General features: G+C 42.3%; 1 protein-coding gene across 1 annotated transcript in view; it reads left to right on the forward strand.

The window, feature by feature from the left end:
* ANKS1A (ankyrin repeat and sterile alpha motif domain containing 1A) overlaps positions 1 to 22,187 on the forward strand; it is a 3,005,277-nt gene that overhangs the window by 2,245,759 nt on the left and 737,331 nt on the right. The gene's annotated exons all lie outside the window — the stretch shown is intronic.

Raw genomic sequence — 22,187 nt, forward strand, 5'->3', positions numbered from 1 at the left:
ATTCATTAGAGGCCTCCTGCATGGCCGCAGTTACTGGATCTGTGATTAGGAGGCATGCCTGGTTAAAGGAACAAAATTTGCCTGATCATATTAAAGCTAAATTGCTAGATGCACCTTTACAGCATGATTCTCTGTTTGGTATTAAGGCAGAAGAGGTTCTAAAGAAAATGGAAGACAAAGCTAAGTCTATGCAAACTGTTAAAGGCTTCTTACAAGTGCATCCACCTAGATTCAGTAGACACTGGCCTACAAAAAATTAGTCCTTTCCTGTGTCAGACAGAGCGTAAAGGTGCAAATCCAGACGCCCCAAGGGTTCCAGATATCAGGTGCAAGACTCATACAGGTCAAAGCAATGGGGCGCATCCACCTCCAAATCCTGAGGAGAAAAAGCGCAAACCCACAGAAAGCAAATCCCAATGACTTCTCTCTGCCTACACCAAGCACTTATCTTTTGGCAGAACCCATAGGGGAAAATTAGCACTTTTTGCTTAACATTGGCAGTTAATAACCCAGGACAAGTGGGTACTAAACATCGTATCACAGGGATACAGATTCCATTTCCACACTCTGCCAGTGGCAAATGGTTAGCCAAATCTGCCAAAACATCAATGGGCAGAGACACAAACAGGTTACGTCCCTCATGGATATGGGGGCCATTCAGACAGTACCAGAACAGGAAAAAGGACAAGGTTTTTACTCAAAACTGCTCTTGGTACCTAGAAAGGACAAGGCCTGGAGGCCAATACTGGATTTATCGATTTTGAATGCATACCTGGACATTCCAAAATTCAAAATGCTCACTTTGAAGCAGCTTCTGCCCATGGTGGGCAAGAATGCTTGGCTGGTGACTTTAGACCTAAAAGAGGCATACCTGCATGTCCCAATAAGACAATTGTTCAGAAGATACCTCAGATTCAAGGCTGGCTTAATGTATTACCAATTCTCTGCACTGCCCTTTGGCTTATCTACTGCGCCCAGGGTCTTTACAAAGTGCCTGGCACCAGTAATTGCATTTTGCAGACAAAGTAGTATACAAATGTATCCTTACTTGGACGACTGTCTCATTCAAGCAGAGAACAAGGACACTCTTCTTCGACACCTGGCGTTTGTGAGAAGGCTTCTGACATGCCTAGGGTACACAATAAACGAAAAGAAATCACAACTGGTACCCTCTCAAAAGATAGCATTCCTGGGTGCAGGCTTGGATACAACTGCCCAGATGGCTTAGCTCATGCCAGACAAGCAAAGGCAACTAACTACTTACTTCAAACTGATGGTAACAAAAATCCAGTCTTCTGCAAGACAAATTCTGCAGGCTCTGGGCTTCATGGCATCCTGCATCCTACTAATTCCATATGCAAGACTGCATATGAGGAACCTTCAATGGTAACCAAAAAGGTTATGGAGCCAACATTCACACAGTCTGGAAGCAATGATTCCTCTCATTCCCTGCCTGCAACAGGAGTTTCTGTGGTGGGCAAAGGCAGGTCACCAAAACATGAGACTGCTCTTCACTCTACCCCCTGCCAGCCAAACCTTAACAACAGACGCATCAGATTATGCCTTGGGGGCCCACATGGCAGGAAGATGCATTCAGGGCCTATGGACACGAAAGCAAATACATTTGCATATCAACCAGAAAGAGATGCTAGCTATTCAGTATGCCCTAACAGCCTTCAAGGATTTTCTTCATCCAGGACAACTACTGATAAAGATGGACAACATCACAGTCATGTGGTATATAAACAAGCAAGGGGGCACACACTCAAACCCCCTTTGCAGATTAGCCATGGCACTGTGGGACACAGCTTTGACCTACCAAATACATCTTCAAGCTCAATTCCTGCCTGGAAAACAAAACACTCGGGCAGACAGTTTAAGCAGAAACCTTATGGATCGTTACGAGTGGAAACTAAATCCACAAGTCTTCAGCATGATAACAGAGAAATGGGGGAGCCCAGACATAGATCTCTTTGCTTCTCCTCAAAATTATCAATTGAAAAAATTCTGCACAAGGACTTATCACAGACAAGTATGGAAAGTGGACGCCCTATCCTTCAGTTGGAAAAACCTTTTTGTTTACGCCTTTCCTCCTCTTCTACCCAAAGTCCTCCTAAAAGTCAGACAAGAGAAGCCAAAGATGATATTAATTGCCCCTGACTGGCCCTGCCAATACTGGTACCCAGTCCTAGAACTTGTCTCAATGCCAAGCTTGGACCTTGCCTCAAAGACCACAACTACTGTCCCTGCAAAACAATCAGATCCTGCACAATCAGCTACAGACTCTGAACCTGGCAGCATGGCTAATCATGTAGTCAGGCAAACAACACCTCTCAGTAAAGCTGTGATGGATGTCATTTTGGAAGCCAGAAGGTCTAGTACTAGAAAATCTTATGCTGACAAATGGAAGAGATTCTGTGCTTGGAATCAGGCACAAGGAACTGATACTTCAGAACCAAATATTCCTCAGATTTTACAATACTTTACTGAGATGCTCGATAAAGGCTTATCGTTCTCATCAATCAAAATCCATGCCTCTGCCATTTCGGCTCATTACAATACAGAGCCACCAATCTTTTCTCATCCTTTACTAAAGCAGTATCTTGGAGGAGCCAAAAATGTAAGGCCTCCTAGAAGATCACCATTATCTGCATGGGACCTCAATTATGTGTTGGAAAAGCTCATCCTGCCTCCATTTGAACCAGCTGCTACCGCTGATCTAAAGTTCTTATCATGGAAAACAGCTCTGCTACTAGCAATTACTTCAGCAAGAAGAGTTTCAGAGCTACAGGCCCTCATGGCTGTAGAACCTTTTATCATATTTTACCCAGACAGGGTGTCTCTGAGGACAAATCCTACTTTTATGCCTAAGGTAGTTTTCAGTGTGGCCCTTAACCAAGTAATTCATTTGCCAACTTTCTATGCAAATCTGCAGTACAAGGGGGAGAGAATTCTGCATTCCTTGGACGTACACAGACAGCTAAGATTCTACTTGAGCAGGACTAAGGCTCTAAGAAAAACTGAGCGATTACTAGTGTCATATGCTGCAGTATCAGAAGGAAAGGCTATTTCAAAGCAGACAGTTTCAAAGTGGATCAGCCACTGCATCCGTTTCTGCTACTTACACCATGGTGAACCTGTGCCCAAGGGCATTAGGTCTCATTCCACCAGAGCTGCTGCCACTTCAGCAGCCTTTCTCAGAGGAGCCAACCAAAGACATTCTAGAGGCTGCTACTTGGAGTTCTGTTCACACCTTTACAAAGCATTACCATTTGCCTCTTTACTCTAAGTCCAGGACAGGCTTTGCCACTGCAGTGCTGCAGGGTCTTTTAGCCACTCCTGATGCTGTTTAGCTCCAGCCCTCCAACCATAGCTTTGGGATTCTACCCAAATGTAATGACTGTAACAGTGAAACACGAAGAACATAGTACAGTTGTGTACACTTACCATAAATGTAGATGCTCGAGTGTATTTACTGTTGCAGTCCAGGTTACCCTCCCGCCATCCCCCTGTCATTCTGAAATTTATCTTCCCTTCTCTATCTTCTACAACCTATGTGGTGTATTTGCTTGTAGATGAAGGTAAAGTTTATATTGATGCATGTATATTTACATATATGTAAATTGGCTACCTTTTGGGGCACCTGACATCAGGGGCAAGAAAAACTAAAGAAAATGGTGTCGGCTGCAAGTTTTATACCCCTGACTACCTGACGTCATGGAAGAGAAGACAGCAACTGACGCAGGAGCCAAGACTTTGGAATTCAGGCCGACTGAGGGCAGCCTGCCAGCAGATTGCCCAAATGTAATGACTGCAACAGTGAATACACACGAACATCTACATTTATGGTAAGTGTACATAACTGTACTTTCTGGACATAGTCCATTGATGGGGTATTATTCAGGTAGATATTTGTGCCTCCCCTCTGAACAGGCAACTCTCTCTTTTCTGTACCAGAGTGCCATGTCACCTGGCATGGAACACAGATGCCCTTTCTTTTCCTTGGAAGGGATTATGCCTACCCCCTTCTTCTACTTCCAAGAATCCTGCAGAAGATTCAGCTGAACATCTTGTTAGTTTCTCCCGTTTCGCCAAGACAGCACTGGTTCCCCCCTCTTAATGCATCTGGCCAGGGGTAATCATCACAAGTTACCTCCTCCGTTAGACCTCCTCACAACAGAGTAAGGTGTCACTCATCCACTTCTCAACTGACACTGTGGGTGATGGGTTTTTGATTCCTTTTAAGCAACTCTTTTCTGATGATGTGCTTGAGCTTTTACAGGAGGCAAGAAAACCTGCAACCAGATAGTCTTGTATGTCCAAATGGAGGAGATGTTTCTGTGTGGTGCCATGCTCATAACTAGGATCCTTTTTCAGTCGGGAGTCCCTCTTGTTCTCTCCTACTTGTGTGAGTTGCTTCAGTCTGGCTTGGCCTGTTCTTCTGTAAAGGCTCATTTATCAGCTATTTCTGCTTGTCTGCCCTTGAATCCTTATTTTGGTTCTCACTTTGAGGTAAAACAGTTTCTTAAAGGTGTCATGCATGTTAGGCCCCCAAAGAAGCCTGTTCCTCCTCCTTTGGACCTTAATTTTGTTGTAGAAAAATTGACCGAAACTCTTTTTGAGCCTGCAGGTTCAGCTTCTCTGCAACATTATACCTAGAAAGACTGTCTTATTGCTTGCTCTTATTTCTGTTCAGATGGTTTCTGAGCTTCAAGCCCTTGTGGTAATTCCTCCTTTTTAAGCTGTTTTCACAGGGAGAAGTGTGTTCCTTCTTGCTAATCATTTTTTAAGCCTGAGGTAGATCATGAGTTGTCCCTGAATCAGGCGGTTGAACTCCTTTCTCTTTTCCCTTCGCCTCAGTCTGCTAGTGAGTAGGTCTTACATACTTTTTATTTACATAGCTCTGATGATATTTAGATAAGATAAAGGCAGTTGGTAAATCTGGACAGCTTTTTGTTTCTTTTCATCCCACAACATTGGGTTTGGCTGTTTCTAAACAAACCATCTCCTCCTGGATTTTTAAAGCCATTTCTTTTTTTATTCTTTTCATGGCAAATGCCTGTCTACCTCTGTTAAAGTTCAGTCCACTAGGGCTGTTGCCTCTTATGGTACTTTCTTCAAGGGGTTGGACACCAGTTCCATCCTTGAAGCTATTACTTGGTCTTCAGTGCATAACTTTACTAAGTATGGCTTCTAGGTTCAGAGCAGGTTTTGCTTGAGGCAGTCTGCATTGCCTTGTTGAGGGCTTTTTCCAGCCTTCTTCCTCCCAATCCATTTCTTGAGCTTTTGTACTCTTCCCTACTGTGAAGAATAGTGTAACAATGATATAGAAGGGTATAGTATAGCTGAGTAAAATCTTACCATAACAATAGATATCCGTCTCTTCACTGCAGCATTATTCATTTTGCTGTCCATCCTCCATTTTTTTCTTTGGCTTTTACTTTGGCTCCCCCCCCTACCCAAGGGTGTCCTTTTTCCCTCTTCATTTTCTCCTACTGGATGTGCTTGGCCTCTTTTTGTCCTATGGAGACTTCTTGCTTTTGATTCAGTTCAGTTCCCGGTAACTGCATCCGTACATCACTTTTGTGCCCTACGTTCTGTATGGGAAGCATAAGTGTGATATGTGATGCATACAAAGTGTAAAGGCTTTGGGATGCTGCGGGGGCATTGAGCTAGCCTTGGCAGAAGATCCATACTGAGTAGAATACTGCAACAGTGAAGAGAAGGACATCTGCTGTTATGGTAACATTTTACACAACTGTAATGTCCTTACTTCTGTAACAACAGAATAGACAGTGCATGCCTAAGGATGACTGACTAATGCTGCAGGCCTCCCTCTTGTTAGCTCCACAAGCCCTTTCAGAAACAATTCTAGGATTGTCAGCCTGCCACAAGAGAGGATAGAAGTGCTGTCTCAGTACTGATCTCTAGGTATGATTTTTTAGAATTCTTGTATGCTCCATTTGTTAACAGGTTTCTTCACCACTAGGCTCATGTAGTCATAGTCATTACTGTGTTGAAACCATTGTGAAAGCTACATATTTCCGTGTAGTTTGACATCCTATGCATTCTTTTGGTGCCGCTGTTGCATATATAACTAGCTCAAGTAGCCATGGCTACTCCCATGGCAAACACCTATGTAAATTTGGTTCTGCACCAGTGGGAGAAAATTATATTTAATATGGAGCAAGCTAAGAATAATAGGGTTTTGTTTTATTGAAGATTTGTTGATGATTGCTTCCTTATATGGAGTGGTACTGAGCAAATGCTGAATGAATTTGTGGAATATTTAGAGTGTACCACTGCATTTTTTAGATTTAAAAAGCAGTGTTCAGTCATAATATCCTTTTTAGATGTATTACTTGCAAAGGAAGGGAATGCAATTGTAACAAGTGTTTATAAAAAGGAAGTGCAAGTTAAATGGTATGCACACCCCCCCCCCATATTTTTAAAGGAATAGTGAAAGCACAACTTATTAGAACTAGTAGGTTAAACACCAATGCCAGTAAGTGTAAATTGCAGACGACTGAAATGGCAAATGAATTTATAGAGGATAAGCAGAATCCATGGTTGATGAGCTAGTAAATGAAGTTTATAACAATAGAACAGGATTAACAAAACCCATTTTTAATAGTGATTATGCATGTAATGTAGTGAATAGAGAAGAAGGAAATAAAAGTAGAAATCTAAGTACTTACAATACTAAGACTAGGGAAATAATGACAATTATTGAGAATAATTGGAAAATTTTGATGGCCATGCCAGAATTACGTCAGATACTTCACGATAGGCCAAATTTTACATATAGGAGCTTAAAGAACTTAAAAATGCATCACTGCTATAAAGATTTTACGCATCAGGGGAAAATCCAAAAAATACATACAACAGGTACCCACCCATGTTTGAACTGCAGCTGCTGTACTGATATTTTTATGATGGACAATAATATATTTGTCCATCCAGTTACAAATAAAAAATATTTCTTCAAATGTACAGCAATATGCAATACTACATATGTTTAAAATGTCCTTCTTTTTATGTTGGGAAAAGCACAAGGAGATTAAAGGAGTGAATAATAGAACGCAAGTCAGAGATATATAGACAAATACAGCAAAATGCACTAAGTAAGCACATTTTGGAGAAAGACATTGAGTATATTTTTAAATTTAGGATGATGGAAACAGTGTATAAGCAAGTAAGAGGGGGTGACGCTAATAATTTATTGGAGAATAAAGAATATGCATGGATCTTAAGACTAAAAGCAGATGTACAACCATGGTTGAATAATATGATTAGCATTAAGCCAGATGTTCATCGTGTTTCACTGTTGCAGTCATTACTCTTGGGTTATCCTGCTGGCAGGCTACCTGCAGTCGGCCTGAATTCCAAAGTCTTGGTCCGGCGTCGGTTGTTGTCGCCTCTTCCCTGACATCAGTGCGCCAGGGGTATAAAACATGCAGCCGACGCCATTTTCTTCAGTCTTTCTTGCCATGCGGTGCCCGAAGCAGAAGCAGTTTGCAAGTGCCGGTCGGCCGACTCCTGAGATTTTCGTGTTCGAATTTCAGATCCGAAGTCTTCATTTAAAGCTAAGTAGCCCATTGGGGAAACTTTTTTCTTGCTCCAGACCGATGTCAGAAAAAGTTAATAATTGTATTTCTTGTGGGAAGCAAATACCTCATAAGGACTTCCATTCTTATTGTGTTCCTTGCCTAGGCCCTGATCACGATGTAGCTAATTGCAGATTTTGTGCTAGATTTAACCAATGCACTATTAAGTGTCGGTACAATTTTGCATTTTATTACTTTGGCCGAAGATTTAATTATGCGATGTCAGCCATCCGACTACCACAGTTCATAAGAAACGCAAGGAAAAGGACAAGGACAGGCATCCGAGGTCCAAAACTGATGAGGCTTCTTCTCAGCCATTCGCCTTTTCTCAGTGAGGCGCTTTCGCAGACCCTGACTACCGCAACCTCAGAGCCGCAGGCCGCTTCTGACTCCCACGTGGAGCAGACTAGGCCTCTGGAAACTCAAGGTATTTGACACTTGGAAAATATCCCCTCAGATGGGTCTGGAGCCGCTGAGCAGGCATCGGCTTCTGAGGGTGTTTTCAGACCTATACAGTTATATATAAAACTGACTACAGCTCCAAAGGCAAAGACTTAAACACCACTAAAGACAAAGAAACAAGTGCAGCAAGCCCATGGACAGGCCTCCATGCCTAAAAAACAGATGCTCAAAATGGCCGAATACCTAATTACTTTGATCAGGGGTTCCCACCCCACCCCCACCCCCGAGAAAAGGCCTAGGCAAGAGACAGAATATGAATCTTCAGATCAGGTTTCCATTTCCTCTGGCTCTTCTTCTGACCAAGAATACTCTCTCCCTCCCTATGAGGATTCCAGTGCTGAAAAATCTATCCCTTCAGCCTTCCCTCCTGAAGATTTTTCTTTTGGGGAATCCCTGCATACCATGAGGGAGTACTTCCACTGGGAGACCCAAGACTACTCCGAATCTAAGAAAAGGCTTAGATTTTCTTTTACTACCTCAGCACAGGCCTCTTGCTATCCCTCCTGTTTTAGACATTGTAGATGATGTATTTTCAGAGTCCAGCCTGCCCCCTGACTCTTTACCCCCTGCACCTGTTAAGCCAGACAGATACTGCAGGGTTCCAGATTCACATAAATTTATTTTATAAAAACCCTGCTGCTGACACAGAAACTATTTCTCAGGGTCCCAAAGGAGTCAAGGCTTCCACTGCAAAAAACCCTATCCCCTCTGATAGGGATTTAAGGGCACTGGATAGATGAGGGAAAAAGGTTTACACCTCTGCTACCTTGGCTGTGAGGGCTTAAAATTGTCAATTTCATATGCTTAAATATCAGCCATACTTATTGTCACTGCTTAAACAGAAAATGTTAACAAATTCTGAATGTGCAGAAAACAAAGTAATGCAGGATTTATTGCATGCAACTGAACAAGTGGGAAAGCATACTTTGCAATGTGGTTTTGATTCTGTGGAGGCCTCATGCAGGGCCGCTGTTATGGGTTCTGTCATTAGGCGACATGCTTGGTTAAAGGAATAGAATCTGCCTGATCATGTTAAAGCAAAATTATTAGATGCTCCATTACAGCATGATACGTTGTTTGGTTTTAAAGCAGAAAAGGTATTGAAGAAAATGGAGGACAAAGCGAAATCTTTGCAGACAGTTAAGGATTTCTTACAGGTGCAGCCACCCAGATTTAGCAGGAACTGGCCTACAAAAATTGGTCATTTCCAGTGTCAGACAGGCCACAAAGAGGCAGATACAGATGCCCCAGAGGCAGATCCCAGCCCCAAGGCTCATACAGGCCTAAACATTGGGGTGTTTCTACCTCCAAAAGCGGAGAAGACAAATCACAGCCTTACAGGAAACAGTCCCAATTACTTTCCTTTGCCAGAACCAAGCACATCTTTTGGCAGCCCCCTTAGGGGGAAAACTAGCACTTTTTTCACAAAATTGGCACATGATCACCCAGGACAAATGGGTCTTGAGCATAGTGTCTCAGGGCTATGGATTCCACTTTCACACCCTGCCAAGGGCAAAAGGTATGCCAGACCTGCCACACAATCAATGGGCAGAGGCACAAAAGCATGTTTCATCCCTCATGGACACGAGGGCCATTCAGCGAGTACCACAACAAGAGCAGAGACAAGGATTTTACTCAAGACTTTTCTTGGTGCCCAGAAAGGACAAAGCCTGGAGACCAATAATGGACCTGTCTATTCTAAACACACTTCTGGACGTTCCAAAATTCAAAATGTTGACTCTGCAGCAGCTACTGCCCATGCTGGGCAAGAAGGCTTGGCTTATAACTTTGTACCTAAAAGAGGCATACCTGCATGTCCCAATCAGACAGTCTTGCAGAACATACCTCAGATTCATAGCTGGCTCAATGCACTACCAATTCTCTGCACTGCCCTTTGGCTTATCTACTGCGCCCAGGGTCTTCACAAAATGCCTGGCACCAGTAATTGCATTTTGCAGACAGAGGAATTCAAATGTATCCTTACTTGGACGACTGCCTTATTCAAGCAGAGAACAAAGACATTCTACTAAAGCATCTGGCGTTTGTAAAAAGATTACTAATTTGCCTAGGGTACACAGTAAACGAAAAGAAATCAAAACTAGTACACTCACAAGCGATAATATTCCTGGGTGCAAGCTTAAATACAACTGCCCAGATGGCTTATCTCATGCCAGACAAACAAAGGCAACTGACTTCTTACTTCAAAATGTTGGCAACAAAGACCCAGTTATCTGCAAGAAAAATTCTGCAGGCTTTGGGCTTCATGGTATCCTGCGTTCTGCTAATTCCATATGCCGGACTGCATATGAGGAAACTATAATGGTATCTAAAAAGTGTTTGAACTCAACATTGCCACAGCCTGGAAACATTAATTACCCTCATTCCCTGCCTGCAACACGAGTTTTGATGGTGTGCACAGGCCTGTCACCACAACAAGGGACAACCATTCACTTTACCCACAACCAGGCAGACACTAACAACGGATGCATCAGATTATGCCTGGGGGGCCCACATGGCAGGAAAATGTATTCAGGGCACATGGCCCGCAAGCCAGATGCATCTTCATATCAATCAAAAAGAGATGCCCTGACAGCTTTCAAGGATCTACTTCATCCAGGACAACTACTGATAGACGGATAGTACTACAGTCATGTGGTACATAAACAAGCAGGGAGGCACACATTCCTACCCACTCTGCAGACAAACCATGACTTTGTGGGACACAGCATTGACTTATCAAGTTCACCTGCAAGCACAATTCCTGCCAGGAAAAATAAATACTCTGGCAGACGAACTAAGCAGAAACCTCATGGATCCCCACGAGTTGAAACTGGATCCACAAGTCTTCAGCATGGTAACAAGGAAATGGGGATGCCCAGACATAGAGCTATTTGCCTCCCCTCACAACTGCCAACTACAGAGATTCTGCACAAGGACATATCACAAGCAAGCATGGAAAGTGGATGCCCTATCCTTCAGCTGGAAAAACGTAACAGTATATGCCTTTCCTCCACTGCCTCTCCTCCCCAAGGTACTCCTAAAGGTCAGACAAGAGAAGCCAAAAATGATACTGATTGCCCCAGACTAGCCACGCCAGCAATGGTACCCAGTCCTAAAGAACTTGTCTCAAGGTCCAGCCTGGACATTGCCTCAAACTGCTCACTTACTGACCCAGCAAAACAATCAGATCCTGCACAGTCAACTCAGGACCTTAAATCTTGCAGCATGGCGGATAATGTAGCCATTCAGAACACTCCTCTCTCCAAAGCTGTAATGGATGTTATTTTGGAGGCCAGGAGGCCCAATACCAGAAAATCTTATGCAGAAAAATGGAAGAGATTCTGTGCTTGGAACCAGGAACAAGGAATTGACACGTTTGTACCAAATATTCCTCATATTTTACAATACTTAACTGAGATGCTGGACCAAAGGCCTATCCTTTTCATCAATTAAGATTCATGCTTCTGCCATTTCAGCCCATTACAATACAGAACCACCTATCTTTTCTCATCCTTTAATAAGGCAGTACCTCAGAGGGGCCAAAAACATAAGACCTCAAAGGAGAGCACCAATATCTGCATGGGACCTCAATTATGTCTTTGAAAAACTCACACTGGCTCCTTTTGAGCCAGCCTCAACAGCAGATATAAAATTCTTATCCTGGAAAACAGCTCTGCTCCTAGCAATAACCTCTGCAAGACGAGTCTCAGAGTTACATGCACTCATGGCTGTGGAACCTTTTATCATTTTCCATCCAGACAGGGTTTCTCTGAGGACTAACCCTACATTTATGCCTAAGGTGGTGTCCATTGTGGCCCTTAACCAAACCATTCACTTGCCTACCTTTTATCCAAACCCACAGAACAAGGGTGAGAGTTCTGCATTCTTTGGACATACACAGACAGCTACGCTTCTACTTGGACAGAACTAAAGCTTTCAGAAAGACTGAGCAACTTTTAGTGGCATATGCTGCAGGATCACAAGGAAAGGCTATCTCAAAACAGACTATTTCAAAATGGATAGGCCATTGCATTCGTTTCTGCTACTCACAGCATGGCAAATCAGTGCCTAAGGGCATTAGGCCACATTCAACCAGAGCAGCAGCCACTTCAGCAGCCTTCCTCAGAGAAGTACCAACCAAGGACATCTTAGAGGCTGCAACTTGGAGTTCAGTGCACACATTTGCAAAGCACTACCACTTACCCCTCTACTCTAAATCCAGAGCAGGCTTTGCCACTGCAGTTCTGCAGGGCCTCATAGCCTCTTTTAATCCTATTTAGCCCAGCAATCCATCCTCAGCTTTGGGATTCAACCCAAGAGTAATGACTGCAACAGTGAAACACGATGAACATAGCACAGTTGTGTACCTACCATAAATGTAGATGTTCGAGTGTATTCACTGTTTATTTATTTATTTTTATTTATTTATCATTTGTTGACCGGGAAGGTCCGACTAGGTTCCACAGAGCCTGTTTTCAGCGGAGGCCCGGGGAGAAATGCTCCAGATGCATGTCTTTCGAATGTGGGAGGAAACCGGAGTACCCGGAGGAAACCCACGCGAACACAGGGAGAACATGCAAACTCCACACAGAAGGCACCCCAGCCGAGAATCAAACCGGTGAACCTCTTGCTGTGAGGCGACAACGTTAACCGCTGCACCACTGCGCCTCCCTGACTGTTGCAGTCCAGGTTACCCTCCCACCATCCCCCTTTCTTTTTCTGGGTCTTATCTGTACTTCTCTATTCTATACAACCTATGTGGTGTATTTGCTTGTAGATGAAGGAAATGTTTACTTTAGTGCATGCATGTTTATTGGCATAATTTATTTAGCCTACCCTTTTGGGGGCACCTGACATCTGGAGCAAGAAATACTGAAGAAATGGCGTCTGCTGCATCTTTTATACCCCTGGCGCACTGATGTCAGGGAAGAGGCGACAGCAACTGACGCCGGACCAAGACTTTGGAATTCAGGCCGACTGCGGGTAGCCTGCCAGCAGGATAACCCAGGAGTAATGACTGCAACAGTGAATACACTCGAACATCTACATTTATGGTAGGTACACAACTGTACTTTCTACCAACCAAACAAATACAATTGCACTAGGCTTTCAAATGTATATGCATGTTTGTATTTTTTTATATGTAAATGTTTTGAAGATGCAATATATATACAAGTGTAATATACTGTTTTATAATAAACATTTTATTAGTTTGATTGATTAAATATATGGATGTTCTTCGTTTTCCATTGCTGCAGTCCTTACTATTGGGTATAGTCCGCATCCAGTCGGCCCGAACCACCAGAGAGTAAGGCTGACGCCGTCAGGCGGCGCCGACGCCAGCGTCAATCGTCGGCCAGGTAATAATCGCGCGGGACCCTTTGTATCCTTTTCCCGTTTTTGCCGCTGCAGAAGCAGCGAAGCAGTTTTTTTGCGCGGGTTGGCGTTCTGAGATTCAGAGAGTTTCAGACAGATCAGAGTTATTTGTGGAGTAATTGGTTCAGAGAAATTTTTGGTTTTCTTGCCTCATTATTCAGATGATGTCAGTGAAAGTGAATAACTGTATTTCTTGTACAGATGGGAGATGCGGTTTTTCCATACTTTGTGCCACCTTTGTTGTTAGGCCTGAGTAGGCCTTTTTGTTTGTGCTCTGGTTGTGCTAGGGTTAAAAGCAGCACTTAGAAAGAGGAGGTTAGACTGTGATTAGTTTTGTTGTTGAAGCGTTGCAATTATAAAATGCCGCCCCGGATGCTCCGCCCTCGGGCTTCCGGGAGCGCCCAGCAAAGGACAAAACAGCAAAGACAAGGGCGGGAGAACGGCAGTCGGAGAACCGGGAGCCCGCCAGGAGGCCCAGCCAGGCCCGGTGGAGCCAGAGGTTTTGCCAGATTACTCTTACAGAGGGTACACTTACAGGATAGCAGGACAGAGGAGGGGCAGGCAGGGCTGAGGTTCTCCCTCCTTCCCTCTTCCCTCTCTTCCCAAAGTAGTTAGAAGCTTCTTTTTCTCTGGCTGCGCTTGTTTTCAAAGGTAGGTTTAGCTTCAAGTTCAGGGGGGCTTCTCCTAGCTTCGGGGTTCTGTACCTAAGAAACATATGCTTGATTAGGCAGATTATTTTACTGGAAGATTTCCTTTTTAGAATGGGCCTTCCCTGAGGTGAGGGTTTGGGGGCTTGGATCAGTTATGAGTTTGAACTTTCTCTGGATGATCTGCAGGTAGGAGCATCCTCTTGATTCTCGGTGCTGGATCTATCTCCTTCTCTGATGATGATGACTCTTCCTCATGGTTTCTTCTCCTCCTGAGGATTTTTCATTTTCTTTAAATGGGAGGACAGGATTATTTACATGGGAAGAGGAAGGCCAGGATTACCCTGATTCCAGGAAGAGGCTTAGGGAATTTTTGTTTTTTGATGTGCCCTTAGTGGTGGGGCTTGTCCTGTTGTGCCTGCCTTGGACTTTGCCTCCTGCTCCTATCTTTGCCTACCCTGATTCTTTTGCCTGCAAGACTCTCCCAGGGAGGGTTTAGGTAGCTCATAAGGATTTGTTTAAGAGTCCTAGAAGAAGAGTCCTAAAGGTGCCTCTGTGTTTGGGAAAGTGTTAAAGGCTTTGGCCAAAGCTTCCACCTGGCAGAAAATCCTAAGCGCACTAAGCTTTGGATTTAGGGGGTTGATCTTTGGTTACTTCTCCGTATTAGCCATATCATTACATTATTAGGTCAATTCAATCTGTCAAAATTGAGGTTTGAAATAATTGAATTATAATTTGGATTGAGTGCATTGGTTTGTGGGAGTGTAAGACAGGTGCAATGTGGCTTTGAGGTTGTCTGGATTCTCTTATGCAGCTGAACAGCATGCTGTGCAATTTCTTTGCTGCCTCGTGGTGAGGCTGGCTTCTTCCATCAGGGTGGCTGCTTGCATGTTTGAACGATGCTTTGGAATATTAGTTGTGACACTTGGTGTTGTTTGGATGCTAGTCTGAGGATTGTGTGGTTACCTTTTTGAGTCTTGTGTGGAAGGGCAAAGGCAAAATGGCCATTTTGCAATAAGTAAATGGAAAAGTTAAGTAAGTAATACCAAACTGTTAACGTACAGTATCTGCTAAGTTTACCAAATAGGCAGGCTAAAGGTCTGGACAAGGGGTGGACATGGTAGCTTTATGGGGCAGGGTCTAGTCTAGCTAGGGGTTCACCTGCTCTTCCAAGGCCCTAGGACTTCTAGACCAGGAGTTCACCTGCTCAGACTCTGGCTGCAAAGCCCTGCCAGTGACTTTCTCTGCAGTCACCCAATGACCTGCCTTTCCTTGCTCTTTTGGGAGAGCTCTTGGATTATTTCCTTCGTAAGGCATCTGGGATTTAGAAAGACTTTATTTTGGACATTGGGCAACAGAACACACAGGGATGCATTGTTACCACGGTTATTTCCTTCTCCCCCATGTAAGAAAGGCTCCTCACAAGGCCCTCTAGTCCCACTCCACTCAGAAAGACATTCCAAAACACGCATCAGTTACCAGTCCCTGGGCCTCCAAACATTCCCCATTATTGTAAAGGCAAGATGGGACCATAGAAGATGATGTTCCTTCTACCAAAGAAGGGGAACAATGGACACCAATTCCTTGCAAATCACAACAACACATATCTGGCAGGCTCCTGCTCATTACCTAATGACGCTTTAGATCTTTTACCTCTGTGTTTTTGGATCGCAAGCTTTGGATCATTGGAAGATCCTGCTAAGTGCGAGTATCAGGCTTATCCTCATGTTCTAGGCATTCAAGCTATCAAGAACTACCTTCGCTGTATCTGAACCAGTTCTTGCTCACAGCAAATCTACTTCAGGCTTTCAGGATCTACTTACAATCTGTTCAGTTAGGATTGTATCCAGTGATAGCTTGAACAAATAAAGTACAAAGAAAGACCTGGCCTAGTTATTGGCTGCCTGAGAATGAGTGCTAGGTGGAAGAGAAAGAAGAAAAACAGCATCTGGAATAAAGAGTAGCAGTGCTTTTATGCCTGGGGAGTGAGTGAACGACTGAAAGTGAGAGGCAGTACCCGGACAAGACAAATGCTTTCTGGGGCTGGTTCTACTTACAGCTCAGCAATTTACCTTTTCACAAACATTGGTTCAAGCCACTCTTGCTCTTTAGAGGAATCAACTATCTCATCAGTTTGCAAGGACTCTCCTTCTCTGGCATACAGCATTGGGTCAAAGATTATCTGGAAAGCACATATCTCTAATGCCATGTATGATTCTTCACTGTCCTCGGTAATAAACAAGTCAGATGGAATAAGGAAGGATTCTGAATTAGACACTCTCATTCAGCTCATTTCTTGCAGATGCCTCGCCAATTTGTGGTGGGGACCTAACGAGTCACCTAAACAACATACATGATTCTGTGACCGCCAGTCACTTTTGGGAACAATCACGGAGAAGGACCTCGACATTGTCAGGTCAGCACTACTAAATGGAATAAGATACTATTGGCCAGGCCTGGCTGAAGCAGGACAGACAACATCAACTCTTAGGAGATTTTACAAGCTTTCATGGGGACTGTTCTTGGCTTTCACACAACTAACCAAGAACATTCAACACAACTCACAAACTCTTATGACAATTGCAAGGAAAGACAAAAACAGGACACCTAATCATCCTCTATGCAGGCAAGCAATGATTTTATGGGGAACAGGCTAGAAACTTCTAACCTAAGGCTCATGGGTTAAGCACAGGCCAGAGCACACTTCGTGTTAAGTAGACTGTTAATCTTCATGGGAATCAGAGCAAAAGATCTGTGCCACTTCTCACAGAAAAGACATGCCAATGTATGAGCTTGTCATGGGGAACTTGGGAGTTCTGTCTCTAAGGTTCCACACTAAACCAACACCAGCTACAAAGTTTTGCATCTTCCAGTTTGATTAGTGGATGCTCTGATGATCAGTTGGGAAAATCTTCATGTGTATGCCTTTCCACCTCTGCCTCTTCTCAGGGTCTGCCTAAACTTCAGAAGGTCAAGCTGGCCTGGCCTTTGATCAGTCATCCATTGATTTTCTGAGAAACGATGCTTCACCTCAAAACACTGGTAAAGTGATCTCCATGGCCTTAAAGAAGAAGCCTCCTCATCTGTTCAATGTCAAAGGTCATCTGAAAGTCAAGAAGTTTCGGCCACTGCTCAGACACAAGCTTCTTCACCTCTGTGTTGAAGTGTAGGAGGGAAGAGTGTTAAAAACAAGTTATTTTGTTCTTTGGAAACTTCTTTTAAGATTGATGTTGGAGAGTGTTCACCACTTCAAGCAGGGATTTTGTTTTTGGACTTCTTGGATTAGCATTTGAATTTTCAGATGGGCAAAGAATATGGGCTTTTCTGTTTCCCTTTTGGAGGTGGTTCTTCAATATCTTCAATAAAACAACACAATTCTTAGAGTGCACTCCTACTGCTCGTGATCGATATTGGCAAATCTTTTTGCTCGAGGCATGTTGTTTCCCAGCTTGTTTCGTGAGGGCAAAGAATATAATTCACCCTCTGAGCTGAATCTAACTCCTGCATATGATGACAATTTTTTGTTGGAACTGACTTCAAGAAGGTGTTGGGTCATGGTTACTGGCTTTTCCTTGGGCTATTCATTTTTGCTGAATTGATTTATTGGCTATTACTTCTGGCAGGGTTGTCTTAGTTTTCTGCCCCCCATGTGTTTCACAGTCATTTTTTATTCAGGGTCGAGCCCTTTTATAATTTTTTAAGCCAATTTAAAATTATTGAATTTTCCTTTTTTTAGTGTCAAGCATTACTTAAAATTATTACTTTGCTTTTTTATTGGATTGCCTTCTTGGCATACCAAGTGATTTTGCTTTTAGTTTTAGGAGGATTTTTAGCAGGATTAGCAGTTGTTTGCATTTATTATTTTTAGGCAGTTGGCGATTTTAGGCATTTCTTTTGCCTTGAGTACTTTCTAGTATGTATTTATAAATTAAAGTAAGAGTATGTTTTAAGTAACTTTAAGGAAGTTTTTTAATGAATTGTTATGCCTTTATGTTAAAATGGTTAATTGAATTATTGTAGAGATGATGTGATTAGTTGGCCGTGCTCGCGTGATTTTAATTTCGTTTTATAAAAAACTGAACGCATGTTATAGATTGTATAATGTGCTGAAGAAGGATTTATATCTGAAAGCTTTGCTGTAATAATGTACTGCCGTTCTTGGAGTTGGAAATTTTCCTGTTATTCAGCTTTTATTTTCTAACTTCGGGTTTATCACTACATCAGCCTTTGGTCTGAAGCTGCTGTTGCATAGTATCAGAGCTTGAAAAATGTACCCAATACTAGCAGCTCCATTGTGTAGCTTCCATTTTTTTAAGTTACCATCACTTCTTAGGCATTGTTCTATTGCTGTCTTTTGACTATATCAGCTGTGTCTGACCAGGATTTCTCTCATTCAGAATTCACAGATTTATTTAGCTAGCATTAGATTACCAGGAAGGTCCAACTCGGATAACGGGCATAAGCTCTACAGTTATGTACAGTTGGAGTATTTTGTCACAGCTTCAGTTCGGGTCTATATCACATCAGCGAAGGTTAAAAATAGTCAACGTTGATATATCTAACTTCAAAGTCTGAAAGCTGAAAAATGTGAAGGAACAGATAGTGAATTTTTTCCCAGGAAAAAAATTGCTGATCCAAAAAAAAAAAAAAAAAAAAAAAAAGAGTATACAGTCAAAAGTAAGTGGGGTGCTTTGCCCCTGACACCCCCCCAACTTAAATATACCAACTCTGGGATCACACCACAGTGGAGAAAACAGCAAAGCCTGGAGAACGCCCCAGCAAATTTTTTCCTTGAGAAAAAAATTTGCTGATCCATTCCTTTACTGTTTTCAGCTTTTGGACTTTGAAGTTCGCTATATCATTATTCACTGTTTTTAGCGTTCGCTGATGTGATATAGACCCCTTCAATTCAACTACAAACATAATAAAAGTGTAATATGTTACACAGATGATTGGCTCTAGTTGAAGTGACAGCCCAACCCCATGTACAAAAATGAGAAAAAGGGGTTGTGGATGGATGGATGTTACACAGATAAATTAGTACAGGTAACCATAGTAAAACTCGACAAATAATGTAGCAGTAAGAGATTACAAAATATTACATATGGAGAGGAGAAAGAGATGGTGTGTAAAGGAGCATAAAGTTGCATGTGAATGTTATGAGTGATGAAAAGGTCAGGAAGGAAGAATCATGGTACGGACCAGTGTTGTGCTAGTTACTTATAAAAGTAATAAGTTACTATTACTAGTTACTTTTAAGTGAAAGTATTATGTTAGTATTACTTTTCTAAAAATGTAATATATTACTATTACTAGTTACTAACTAAAGTAACAAGTTACTGTTGAGTTACTTTTACATAAGTATAGTTTATCAATTCTCATATTCAGATTTACTCACATTGTACTTGTGTGTGAGGAATACATGCTTTACTGCACATGAGTACAAGTGTATTAAAGTTGTATACACAGTGTTACAATAATGATGAATAAGCATTTTGCAGTTTACAAATTCCTACAGACTAATCTTTATAGTCAGAGAGTCACAATTTAATACTTAAACCGAAGTATGCACAGCCAGCAACATTAGACCCATAACAAGTTGCAACCCATCAAATTTTCAACTATGTACATTAGGCTAGTCTGCTAAAACTAATGCTGAGGATACAAAAATGCTGACAGAAAATGTCATATAGGTCTAACAAGACTGTTAACATAAAGTCAACCAAAACATCACTTTGTATAACTGTTCACAATGACTACACATTTCTGTTGGCTTGTAGAAGGAGCAACTTTTCAAAGTGTTCATCGGTGAGTCTTATTTCTTCTTGCAGTCAGCACTTGTCAACCAAGACTGAACAGGTGCACTAGCTGGCAGAGCTGTATTAGTGTTCAGAAATACCTTCTTGCCTTTAGGGTAACTGTTGAGAGAAAGTATTTGTCTGGAAAGGTCATCCAGATACATATCCATCTGAGAAGATATGCTGATGTTGACTCTCTGAAGCAGAAGAAGCTGTATTTGGCACTTAATGCAGAAGCTTCAGGTGACCCATGTGCATGTTCATCCAGTTTCTGCATGGCATCAAAGAGCAAAGCCTTGCTTCTGAGTTTCTGCTCTTCACTGTCCATGCATCACAAACGGAACTGTGGATGCACTATGCTAGTCAGAATGAGCTCTTCACGCTCCAGAAGATGATTGAACCGAGCCTCAGTGCCTTTAAGAAGAGTATCAGCTAGTGGCACAACAAGCTTCACAGACTGCCTGACTTTGGACAACTTGTTTTTCAGGTACATAATAGTGGGGCTCAGGATTCCCAGGAAACTTTTCAGCTCTGACTGCAGGATGTTCACAGCCATTGCCAGGGGCTGCATTGCTTACACAAACTCACCAACAAAGGTAATTTCTGCATGCCTGAAGATGGCAATTCCAATCTGTTCACATAACTCATTCAGCAAGCCTTCACCCTCAGTTACAATGAGGTGAATTCTCTCCATTGCGTAGAAAGTGGGATTCCTTCATGTCACATTGTGAATAATCAGTGCCAGATCACACTTATTTCGAGCCACCTCAGCGGCTTGGGTGCTGCTACTAGCTTTGTTCCAAGCAGCACAGCATTTGACAGTGGTGCTTCACATGATCTTTTTACACCATGCATCATTACAAGCAGATTCAGCATCTTGCACGGCAACTAGATTCAATGTGTGTGCTGCACATCTCAGATGGGGAGGCTGTGAATAGGAGTTCTCGTTTTGCCCTGACTGACTCGGCACAGCTGTCACACTGTTGTAAATCACTTCACCATCATCATCCTCATCTTGGGACAGAATGCTTGTAGTGTCAGATCTCTCACATTCCAAGAAGACAGTGAAAGCCTTTACAAAATTGCTGCCATTGTCCGTAATTGTTGCACACAGTTTGATCTATCTTGTACTTGATGGGAATGCTGTCAAGAGTTGATGCTATGAGATCATATGTATGCCTCCCCTGTAATCTGCAGCATGATAAAGCAGCTGACTTTCTTTGAAGTGTCTCACAGTCGGTCCAGTGGGTGGTGACGCTAAAGAAACTGCGATTCTGATGGGTCCAGATGTCAGCTGTAGTGTGCTGCATACTATCAACATTCATGGTGGAAGGTGCAAGTATGTTCTTATCATTCATAAGCATATTCGTGTATTTTTCTATAAGATCATGTATCTGCCAAATCTCTGTGGTTTTGCTTAAAGTTAAATCACTGTCTCAAGGCAAAATGTTTCTCACTGCATCATCATTAACACCACACGCAAGCTTGTCTTTTATCAACTCACCTCTCAGATCATCAAATCTGCATGTTTTTGACTTGTTTCTCAAGTCAGTTATATATGCTGCAAAAGTTTCACCAGGCTTTTGATCTCTTGTGTAAAAAGTGCCTTTTCACTGTAATATTCGTTTGAGGGTTGTACATTTCTCTAACTTTACATTTTAAGCACTCAGAGTCTTCTCGTGTTTCAGCCTGTACCACAGTATGGCAATCTTCCCCTTCTCTGCAAAAACAGCAGGTGCATACACAAATGAATCTTCTCTCTCTCTCAATGGCTTCTGACCCAGCTAAATTGAGCAGAATAAATGTTTTTGTATGTCCGTCTATATCAGAAAAAGCAGCCTGTATGAAAATATATTCTTGCTCAAACACTCTTTGGTTTTCAGCATTATTATTATCAAACACAAGTGGATCAGGTCTGTGAAATCCCGCTGCCATGCCAAATAAGTGTCAAACACACACCAGGTACTTGTAATTATATTCAGCTATACAACAGACTCTTTGAAATAACTGAGGAAAAACAACAGGATGCAAGTCCCACACAATTTATTGCACTTTGCACCTCTGCCAAAAAAGCCTTCAGAGTTGCATTCCTTTACAGAACCTTCCCTATATAATATATATATATATATATATATATATATATATATATATATATATACACACTCACACACCCCTTAATACAATCAAGCAATTAAACAATAAAACAAATCATTGTTTAAAGCAAAGATTTCCAATTAATCCCCCTGGTGTAAAAGTGTTAAACTTTAAAATGAAAATAGCTTCTTTATATGATAGTA

This window comes from Protopterus annectens, chromosome 7.part0, assembly GCF_019279795.1.
Source record: "Protopterus annectens isolate FY-2018-M chromosome 7.part0, PAN1.0, whole genome shotgun sequence".
NCBI lineage: Eukaryota > Metazoa > Chordata > Ceratodontiformes > Protopteridae > Protopterus > Protopterus annectens.